General features: G+C 42.5%; 1 protein-coding gene across 2 annotated transcripts in view; it reads right to left on the bottom strand.

Annotated features, from left to right (window-relative positions):
* Positions 1 to 8,480, bottom strand: part of UBP1 (upstream binding protein 1) — a 75,260-nt gene extending 66,780 nt beyond the window's left edge. The window contains exon 1 of one of the 2 annotated variants that reach the window (XM_019647177.1): positions 8,415 to 8,480. The gene's annotated coding sequence lies outside the window, so the exon portion shown is untranslated. Of the gene's footprint in view, positions 1 to 8,302; positions 8,369 to 8,414 lie in introns of those variants that run through there. The other variant, XM_019647176.1, reaches the window with a different exon arrangement.
* Between the last annotated feature and the right edge of the window lie 3,253 nt (positions 8,481 to 11,733).

Raw genomic sequence — 11,733 nt, 5'->3', positions numbered from 1 at the left:
GTCCCAAGCCAGCTCTTAACCATCGCGCCACTTGGCCAGCCCTCATTTTTATTTCTTTTTTGCTCTGTTATCTTGCTTTGTATATTGTTCTCAAGAAGACTAATGCCCTCCTGCTTTTTTATATTTATAAGTCATTGATCTGTTTGCTTCCAGGGCCAGAGGATATTTCCCTGTTACCTTTAAAGTTTAATAGTTTTACTAGGATATATCTAAGAATTGATTATTTCAGAACAATTTTTTTAGGAACATGGTGGGCCTTTTTAACATGTTGATTCAGATCTTCTTTTCTTCCTGGGAGATATTTCTGGATTTAGTTTTAAGTATTTATCCTGTTCCCTTCCCTTGTTTTGTTTTCCTTTTTAGAAACTCCGGTTGTGTGTATGATGGATCATTTTTGCCTAACTTCTATCACTTTTTCTTCCTTTTTACCTCTGTCCTTATGGCAGTTCATTTTCTTTGTTGTTTTCATTTCTCTCTTTAGTATCTCTCACTATATTTTTCAGTCAAATCTTTTACCTTGGGTGTTTTAGTCTTCTTTTCTGAATTTCATTGAAAATTTTCTTTAAATTCCCCTTCTATGTTCTGTCAGCTCTCATTTCATACCTTCTTGTTTTATATCCATTTATTAATATATTCTGAGTTTTTGAAGTTTTGATTTGGGGCATTATTTATATGTGTAAATTCTTTTTTTTTTGAAATTAGATTCATTTGGGATTGTCTAATGGGAATTGAAAAGCACGTACTTATAAAAGGATACATAAACTATGAACTCAGGATAGTATTCCTTTGCCTCAGCCTTTGTAACATACTAAACACAGAGGCATTTTTCAGGCATCACTAGATGCCACTCAGGGTTCTAGGTGCCTGCATAAGTAATGGTCCTTCAGAAAGAGCTGAAGGTGTAGATCCTCCTTCCTTGTCTATTTACATTTATGCTCCAGATGACAAAAACTTACACTTGGGGCTCTCAAGCTAGTATGGTGATATCAGATCTTAATGAAAGTGGTCCTTAAGAAGTTCAAGTCTCCCATTTGTAAGCAGGTAGGATGACCTTGGAAAACTGTTCATTATACTGAAGGACAACTGAATTCTATTTCTCTCAACATAGCTGTTATTAGTTTCATGGAGCTGCTTTAACAAATTACCACAAACTTGGTGACTTAAAATAACACAGATGTATTCTCTTAAGTTCTGGAGGCCAGAAGTCTGAAATCAGTGTCACTGGGTTAAATTCAGCTACTGTTTAAGATGGTTCATTATTGGAGCAAATCAATACAGCCCATAATTGTACATGGCAAAGGGTTTCTTCTATTTCCCAATAATCAGAATAACAGAAACAGTTTGCTTTTATTTGGCAGACACAACAGTACATGTTCACTTTTCCTAGAGGCACATCAACTCTCTAGTTCAGTGTCCCTGGGTAGTCTGCAGGGACTCTGTTCACTTCATCTATTCAACAGGTTTACATAGCTTTACAAAAGTGATGAAGTCATGCTCGTTAAAACTGGTGAATAGCAAGTGGATGCCATTTAGACAAATGTTTGGTGGAACGTGGTTGATAAATATTGATAAATGGCAGGTTAAATTTGCAGTATTATTAGATTCAGTAGCGCTTAACTCTTTTTTTGGGTAAACTTCAATTTTTAAAAAAGGGTCTACACCAGCATTGTGATTCTGGAAAGTAATGTGTAAGCCGCACCTTCTTGGGTAAATCCATGGTAGGCTGAACTTATGGACAATTAGATAGTTAAGGAAGGAGAGGATTATGTTCAACTCAGGGTTTCACAAGAGGTCACATTGTGGGGCTGTTTTTCACACATCTCATTGAACTGGGAGTACATTTTTAAAAGAGACTTTTATGTTAGAAGCGTTGCAGAACAGAATCTCAGTACTTACATGTGTTCCAGAATTGTGCGGCTGGGCACTGGTATGAAAGAAAAATTTCGGACAAGTTAGATTATGCACTCTTGTCAAAATCTTTTCTCACGTTTGATAGCAAGAGAATCAGAAAAAAAAAACTTGGCTTCTAATTATTCTTAAAGGGGGATTCTCTTGGAATAAAGAATTTTAGACAGGGTTGGCAAGCTGTTGCACTATTTTTAGTCACATTGAAGCCTTTTAATAACTTGGTCATTTAAACCTGGGTCATAATGTCCTAGGGCCATTTCCCTGAAGTGAGAATGGGCCATGTTCCAGAAGTACTAAATAATGTTGTGTTGCCTATCTTGAATATGGGGTATTTTCCTTCTCGGTTCTTCCTTTTGGGCAAGGCACTTTTATGGGGCTGTCTTGGCCACATAAAGATTGCCATCATGGATTTTTTTGCTGTTGTTGTTTGATAATAATTGAGATTGTTGATTGGTCAATTTTGTTTGTTTTGCTTTTGATGTTGACATTTTCATAGACTGTGGGTATCAGACATGCGCTTATTATTAATCATTGTTAATGCAACTATTAGCACAATTGTTAGGATATGTATATACATTGATACTATGTCCTGAAACTTGTTTCCAACATAAAGACAGAAATGTCAGATAAATCCCAAAGATAATTAGTTTCGTGGTAGCTATTTCATGTTGTCCACAGATCTATGTTTTTATAGTGTATATTCTTTTTTTTTTCTTTTTTTTTTTAGCTGAGCCATCCTGCCACCTGTTGGCAGCTCAGCAGCAGCTCACCTCAGGCTGAGAATCGAACCGGTGACCCTATTGCTCAAAGCTTGCACTCTGGAGCAAGCTCTTAACCAACTGAGCCACTCGGCCAGCCCATACTGTATATTCTTTTTGTTTTAAAGATTTTTATCGGGGTAATGGGGATGAGAACAGTGCTGGGGAATTGGGGGAAGGAGAATAGACAAGCTGCTGTCGTTTTGTTCTTCAGTCTAGTTGTGGAGGACGTTGCTTCATTGGCCCAAGTTGGCACCATCATTGTGCTCTTCCTGGGTGAGGCAGATCAGTCGCCGGCTTCTGGACGGCTGCTCACTGCGGCTGCTGGCCGCTCACGCTGGCTGCTGGCCACACACCGTAGCCCATGGCAACCCACTGCAGCAGGGGCTGTACCCTACGCCTTCGCCAGCGACTCACGGCAACCCAGCTCCAGGTTGAGCTGTTGTTCAGCATCTTAGCTGTGGAGGGTAGTGTCACTGGCCCTCATATGTGGGATCCGAACTGGGGCCCTCTGGCGTCCCAAGCCAGTTCTTAACCATCGCGCCACTCGGCCAGCCTATATTCTTTTTTGATGCAGCATGTCATACAACCAGTTATCCTGGTCACAGGCCCTCTCTTATACCTATTTACTATAAAGTGAGTTCTCTTATCTGATGTTATTTGGGATCCTGTGATGGTGAATTAATCTGTAAACCCTCTGACAGTGGTGCTGGTTGAGGCCCTGCCAGCAGGGAAGGCAAAAGCATTCCCAGAATATCTGCTAATTTCCCAGAGTACAAACTTCTGGCCCTTCCAGGATAGAAGGGCTTGATGTAATCAATTTGCCTTCAAATGTTTGTTTGGTCTCCTGAAAGAATGATGCTATATTGGATACTCAACGTTAGTCTCTGAGGCTGGATGTTGGATATTCAGTGGTAGCAGTAGCTAGATCAGCTTTGATAACTGGGAGTCCATGCAGGTGGCCCACTGGCAGCCTCCATCTCTGCTACCGCAGCCTCTGTACATATGCTCTTTATGTCAGCACTTTGGTTAAGTCAACTTTCATTATTACTAGTATATATGTTGAAACATTATTTACAGGTGAGGATATAATATGTTGATACATATTGCTTTTCATTTACTTGTCAAGTTACCTACATGAATTCACTCCCCAGAAGTGAGAAAATCCACTCTCAATACTCATCAAGTGCATCAACTTCTTTCTCTCCTTTCCTTGCAGACATTCACCTGGAGTTTCCTATACCTGAATTATAGTCTGGGCTGCCTACCCCTCCTCTCCTTAGGACTGTTGTATGGTGGCTTCTTGAGACATCCCTTCATCATCCAGGCTTGAAGATAGGCCAGCAAAGGAAGAAAATTAGAAAAATCAGAAGTATTAGTAGTCTCGGTGAAATGGAAGGGCTGGAGCTTGCTGACCTGCCAAGCCAAATTTTGGGTTATTAGGCATTTCCAAGACAAATGTTGTTTGGGTGGAATTATGAAGCCTCATTTTATCAATGCTTCCAGTATAATAGAGGATATGGAAATTGCATCCTCTTCTTTAATTACTATGAATATTATTTTTACATATTTTGAGTACTTCGCAAGATTAGATATGTGCCTTTTTAGAAACTCAGTATTTTTATGTAACAGTTATTAAAAATATCTAAAGAGCAGCTTGAAATGCCATAGGGTTTTCTTTTTTATTTTAGAACTTTTAAGGCACCAGACCTTTAGGACACCAGTAGTCACAAAGTTGTGGAGGTGGGGGGACTTTAAAAATTTTCATGTACTACAGCATTTACAGCACAGAGATTATGTTTTCTGTCTCTGGCCTCAGACAGTCTGGGTTTAAAGCCTGGTTATGCAGCTTATGGGCTACACGACCTTGGGCAAGTTAACTTCTCTAAGTCTCAGTCTCTTTTGTAAATTGGGGATGATAATAATAATACAGTAATACCTTGGTTTGCGAGCATAATTCATTCCAGAAACAAAGTACTCGTATTGCAAGACATCGCTCGTTTACCACGTTAAAACGTATTAGAAATGTTCGCTCGTCTTGCGGAACACTTGAAACCATGTTACTCGCAATCCGAGGTTTTGCTGTGCCTGCCTTACAGATTGGAATGAAAAGTTAATGCAGCAAAAGTGCTTAGCACAAAACCTGACACGTAGGAAAGAACAATTAGTATACAGGATTTGTTACATATTTTCATGCTAAAGTATAGAACAGTAACAAAGGCCTGAATGTGAAAAGGCATATAACAATTTTAAGAGATTTGGATATTGTAAAAACTCACTGAACTAATTCATTCCTAGAATGGTTTAAAAAAAAAAAAAAGCCTGTGCAGCATCTCAATAGCCAAGAGGTGGAAGCAACTCAAATGTCCATCGACAGATGAAAGAATAAAGAAATGTGGTATAGAATACAAAGAAATACTATTCAGCTCTATAAAAGAAGGAAATTCTGTTACAACATGAATGAACCTTGAGGACATTACGCTAAGTGAAACAAGCCAGTCACAAGAAGGCAAATACAGTATGATTCCACTCCTATTAAGTATCCTAAAAACAGAAAGTAGAGAGATGGTTGCCAGGGCTGGGGGAGGGGGGTAATTTCAGTTTTGCAAGATAAAAAAGTACTGGAAAGCTGAATACATTTGAGCGTACTTAACCCAACTGAATGGTACATTTACAAATGACTAAGATAGTAAATTTGTTACATGCTTTTTAACACAATAAAAATAATAATAAAAGCCCTGCAATTAGCAAATGAAATGCTGGGTTTATGATCATTCGGTGGAGGAGTTTAGGTCCAAAGAGGGTAAAATAACCACACGAAGGAACAGCAGCAGCAGCCCAGTGGATCAGTGGGGTGGCTACTGTCACTGAATGAGCCGGCAGCACAAAGGGCCATCACTTGTGGTGTGTCAGGCTATGCCCAGGAAACAGACATGCTTTCATTTATTCCCTACAATAATCTTATGCAATTAAGTGCTTTTGTTGTTGTTGTTGCTGTTTTGTAGATGAGGATCTGAAGCTTTGAGAGATCATGGAACTTGCCCAAGTGGTGGAAATAGTGATTTTGTACTTGAGCAGTTTCACGGCATAGCCCATTCTCTAAACCACGCTGCCACTCTACCTCTCTTGGGCAGGTGAGGAAATCTGTGGGTCAGATGCCAAGGAGCTGACGCAACAGCAGAAGGCAAAAGTGATGACAAGATGCACAGGGTGGTAGACCTACCAATGGTATAAAAATTAAAGGAGGTAGGATTTAGACAAGTGTGTCTGATTCTATGTGCCAAACTTAGAAAAACAGATGAGTGACGTCAGAATCAGCGAAATCAACATTATGGAAAAATAAGCAGAGAGAGAAAGTACAGGACAGAAAGCAATGATTGAAATTTCATTAATTCTTCTGGGCAAGTGCTATCAACATGTATCAAAACAGCTGCTTTTTAAAGAGTTGCTTCAATAGGGCTTTAGGCTAAAACCAGCAAAACTGATTGTCAAGCAATCTCTTTTACACTCATTGCCAATAAAATTACAGATTTACACTTTCTTAAGGGGAAAAATACTGCCCTAGGAGTCTGATGTCAACACGGGGAGAATACTAGGAGACCGGGGCTGCACACAGGGCATGCTGGTCAGGATCATTTGTAAGAAGCAACGCCTCTGGGTACTTTTCTCCCGAGTTATAGGCCTGCCTTTCATTAATGTTTCTCTCATTACCTGAATCACAACTACATAGTTACAGCAGATGTAGTTTAGGGGTGTCAGAGGCACAGCAGGTGCTCAAATATTTAATAAGTAAATAAAGGTAATGAGAACCAGATCCACAGAGACCAAATTATAAAAAAAATTATAGCCTACAAACACCTCACTTCTGAAGTTTTCAGAGTATGTAAAATTGAAGTGTTTGGAATATTAATTCTAACCATGCTCTGCCTCTGCTCAAGCCTCCAGTGAACTCTAGATTATTTTTTAGAATACCTATCTGTTAGACTAATGTTCCATTTTGGGTCACTTCCCCACTTGTACCCCATGTTCCTGCTAAACCAAGCTGTGTAATGATGGCCAGCTGGGGAGATACAAATGACATGCTCAGTTTGGAAAGCAAATTCAACTTTGTACCTATAAGAAAAGAAACGTTTGAAATAAAACTACTAAAAGAAAAGCTATATGCAAGTTTCTTGTGAGGATACACAGATTAATTGTTGGGGGTTGCAGGTATTTTTAGAGGAAAAGGGAGTCAGATTTTTTTATATTTACCAAAAGAAACCATTGTTTAAAAAGTACTAGTGACATGCCTTAACACTCCTTGACTTGCTATTTTGCTTCCCTCTGCTCTATAACCACAAAGATTCTCAGACCCTTCAAGTTTTAGACTGTTTAAGCATCACCTTTTCTTCACGGAAGCCGTTCCATGATTCCACCTTGTGTGTGCCTCCAACCACAACCGTCAGCCCCCACTGTATCCTGTGTTACTTTGTATTACAGCACTAAACACACTATATTATAGTTATTTGCTCTACTCTTTTCTTGAAGGCAGGTACTCAGATATCTGTTGCTTGCGTGAATGCAGTTAAATTTGAAATACTGAAATTCTGATAAAGATATTTTATTTCCATGGTCTATTTTAAGTCACTATTACAAGAATCATTTAAACCTAGCTATTTAAGTATCCAGTATGTCTTGACATAAGCAATGCCTTTCTGTATTTAGCAATTTTGTATTAAAGCCATCAATAAAATTGCTTAATTTTTGTGTATGGTTGTCAGCAGTCTAGTTTCATTCTTTTGCATGTGGCTTTCCAATTTTCCCAACATTTATTGAAGAGGCTTTCCTTTCTCCATTGTATGTTTTTGGCTCCTTTGTTAAAATCAGTTGCCCATATATGTGTGGGTTTATTTCTGGGCTCTCAATTCCTTTCCATTGGTTGGTGTGTCTATTTGAATATAAGACTAGAAACAATAAAATATATAGAAAACATAGGTACTAAACTTATGGACCTTTGTCTCAGGTGTTTTTGTGAACTTGACCCTCCCCCCACAAAGGCAAGGGAAGTAAAAGCAAAAATGAATGTATGGGACTACATCAAACTAAAAAGCTTGGGCACAGCAAAAGAAACCATCAACAAAACAAAAAGGCAACCAATCAAATGGGAGAAGATATTTGCAAATGGTACCTCGAATAAGGGGCTAATATCCAAAATATATAAAGAGCTCACACAACTCAAAAAAAGAAGGGCCGGCCGAGTGGCGCATTGGTTAAGAACTGGCTTGGGATGCCAGAGGGCCCCAGTTCGGATCCCACATATGAGGGCCAGTGACACTGCCCTCTAGGGCTAAGATGCTGAACAACAGCTCAACCTGGAGCTAGGCTGCCCTGAATCGCCAGCGACGGCGTAGGCTGCAGCCCCTGCTGCAGTGGGTTNGGCCCGGCCGACGGCCGGGACGAAAGCGGCCGGGGCCCCGCGGGCAGGGCACGGCGAGCAGCTGCAGCGGGAGCGGCAGGGCCGCCGGCAGCGCCGGCCCCGCGCCTCATGCCGCCGCCGCCCACCCCCTGCGCCGCTAGCGCTGCAGCAGCCGCCGCCCGCCCCACCCTGAGGCCCCCGGCCGCATCCTCCCCAGGACTGCGCGGGGGCGGGAGCTCACCGCGCCCCGACGACCGCGCGGGGGTGAGCCCGCCCGTCACCCGATCTCGGGCCTCGACCCCCGGCCTTCAGCCCGCCCGCCCAGGCTCTAGTGCCCCGCCGCCTTGGCCAACCCCGCCGACGCCGCTCCGTCGGCCCCAGACGCTGCCTTCAAGGCTCCGGCTCGCGCTCACTCGCCGCTTCCGCCTCCTGCGGCCCCGCCCCGGCCCCGCCCCCGAGTTTACCCCTGGCTAAGGCCCGCCCCGCAGGGCCCCGCGCTTGGGGCTCCCCCCGCGCTTCACCGCGGAGGAACTGTCCCGGCAGCGCAGCGCGACCCCGCCCACGCGGCACGTTCCCAGCCCCTGCGGCCTTGCTTGTCTCCCTGCACACCGGCACAGGAAGAGGTGGTACCAAAAGGGCTGCCAGTTTCCGCCCATCCTTAGAGGTGAGCTGATTGACAGGCGACCTGGACAATAATGGCAAGTGCTTGGTCGAGGCTCCCGTGAGTCTCTGTGTCCCTGTATTAAACAACCAATCAAAATGTTCTTCCTTTTGGGCGGGCCCCAGGAGTGAATTTGCTGCCAAAAGAAAAAGTTCATTGGACCGCAAGAGGAAGCGTCCCTAACGCCACTTCCTGTGGTGCGTTACTCCTCAATGGTCTTTGTGGGTAGTCTAGGGATTTTGCTCACAGATGAGAAATCCGTTGGGAGTCTTAACAAATAGGCTGGCACCTGGTGCTTTGAAGGCCCATTGGGCAGAAAATCTTGATTGACATGAGTGTAATCCAATCAACGCTCGGAGAAAAGCGTTCAGGGCAGGTCTTCCCACGACTGCTGATCCCCACAACTGCTGATTGCCGGGAGTGGTATGACGAGCTAGAGTTGAGCTGTGGGTTCAGTCGCAGTTAACAGCTGGCAGTTATGTTATCTAGCATGGTTCTGGGACTCAATGGGCTTAGCTAGGTGATTTTTTCACTCAGGGTCTGTCCTATGGGTGCAGTCATATGGCTGGGACTAAAGTTACCTAGAGGGCTTCTGTACTGAGGAATACAGAATAAAATGACGTCACTATAGTCAATCTGCTGAATTATAAAATTAAGTAGGTTGAGGCATGAGGAAATGATTCTGTTCTTGTTTTAACTAGCCTGGGAACTTAAACTTTTGAACTTGAATGCCTTAATGCCTGGACATGTATCAAACTTCCAGATAAGCCCCTGATTACTTCCTGAAGGACTAGGGAAAGAATGGTCACATAGCTAGACCACCTGACATCAATTATCCAGACTGATGTCCATTACCCAGACCATCTGACATCAAGAGGATTACAATCTTGGACCCATCCAGGGGCTAAGAATGCAGGATTGATTTGTCTCAATGTTTTTACTTTAAGAACCCTCAGATTTCCTTTCTTCTTTGGAACATTCTGGATATTGCCTCCTTGTGTTTCCAGTTTGCAAATCCTAAGACCCTTGAATAAATGTTTATCTTTTTTTTTTTTCAACCGAAGCCAACTGATTCATTTATGATGGTCAACAGTACTGACGTGTTTATTGCTTGATGCTGACTTGTGGACTGTGACCTCAGTTGGGGCTGCTGGAATGTCTACATATGGTCTATCCATGTGGTCTTGACTTTCTCACAGGGTGGCAGCTGGGTTCCTACAGCAAGTGTCACAAAAGACAGGAAATGGAAGCTGCTGGTTTCTTATGACAAAGATTCTTTGCTTGACCAAACTTTAGCCAGGCTCCTGAACCTTCTTCTAGACCCATCTGTGCACTTCTTGTAAAATTTAAGTTTAGCAAGAACCCTCTACTTTGATAGCTGATCAGGTTCCTTAGCCTCCACCATACCCCAGGTGATGTCTGATCACCCTGGCTTGCCTTCAACTAGAATCCTGTAAGGTGGATTTAACCAGAACCCCATTTACCAACTTGATGTTTCCTTAGTGATTTTCCATTCCCTTGGCTCTAAATTCGCATTTACCCATGCTGTATATGGATTTGAGCCCAGTCTCCCCCACTGCAAAATCCCATTGCATCAGTCCCTATACCTGCTGTAATGGTCCTGAATAAAGTCTGCCTTACCATCTTTAAATGTGTCACTGAATATTTTTTTTCTTTCATATTTAAGGACTGGAACCAGGAACTGACACAGAATCTTTATTCTGTACTGTATTATATTAGTCAAGCAGCCACAAAATCAGATTGATGGGAGGAGAGTTAAATAATTTGGGGGCCACGTTTTAAAACTTCCCAAATCCACTGTCTGGTCACAAATGTGTTACATTCTTTCCACATGCAATATACACTCACCTCCTCCCCAGACCCCTGCAAAGTTCTCATTCCATCACAGCATTAAGGTGCAGGATCTTCTGAGGTCCTGCAGCAGGTGAGGCTCTTCAGATGCAGTTCTTGGGTGTAACTCCTTAAGTGGTTCTGAAGATCTGTGAAGACAAGTGATCTGCCCCAACCACTACCACGTAGAGCACATACAATGATGGGAGGGGTATAGGAAACTGTGCCTCTACAGACATTTGCCTTCAAAGAGGGGGGAAGTGGAAGGCACATAGTCATCACTAGTCCATAGAAATTCTGAAATTCGGAGAAATGTTGCCAGTTCCTTGATTAGGACTCCATCATACTTCCAGCAGTACTCAGTGGCTCTTGTCTCCATCCACTGAGCGCTTGGTTCCACCCTCTCAGTTACCTTTCCAGTTCCATGAAAACATGTTTACAGCTACACAGTTTCCTTACCTGCTTCCTGTCTATATTTGTGCAGGGATCTGAAGTCTTCTCTTCATATTGGACTGTCACTGTCTTTTTCAGTCCACGCTAATACAATTCATTGTGGGTGTCTTGTGCATTAATTTATAATCTATTCCAACAAAACGACAACAATACATACCTGGGGGGAACAACTTGGCTGTATTGTTTTGGCTGAGGGTTTCTCACGAGGTTACAGTCAAGATATCAGCTGGGGCTGCAGTCATTTGAAGGCTTAACTGGGGCAGGAAGATCTACTTCTAAGCTCACTTGCACAACTGTTAACCAGAAGCTTCAGTGTCTCAATATTTGAGACCACAAGGTTGCTTGAGTTTCTTCAAAATATGGCAACTGGCACCTCCCAGAGTAAGTAAATAGAGAGAGAGAGAAGGGAAGCTGCAGTGCCTTTTATGACTTGATCTCCGAAGTCACACACCAACCCTTCCACTTTATTTCTGTTCCATAGAAGCCTTCAGTCACTCAGTTCAGCCTCCATTTAAGGAGTGGAGAATTAGTCTCCATCTTTTGAAAGAATATCAAAGAACTTACGGACATATTTTTTAACTGGAATAGCCATGTTCCTCTTTATCACTTATAGGCTATTGAAGGCACTACACAGCACAATTGGATCAGAAAAAGAGATTAGAGATATAAACATGGATAGGAGGAGGTTAAAATGATCAGTTTATAGA

This window comes from Hipposideros armiger, unplaced genomic scaffold (assembly GCF_001890085.2).
Source record: "Hipposideros armiger isolate ML-2016 unplaced genomic scaffold, ASM189008v1 scaffold_109, whole genome shotgun sequence".
In the NCBI taxonomy this organism is placed as follows: Eukaryota; Metazoa; Chordata; class Mammalia; order Chiroptera; family Hipposideridae; genus Hipposideros; species Hipposideros armiger.
This window is presented reverse-complemented; position numbering and strand designations above follow the sequence as displayed.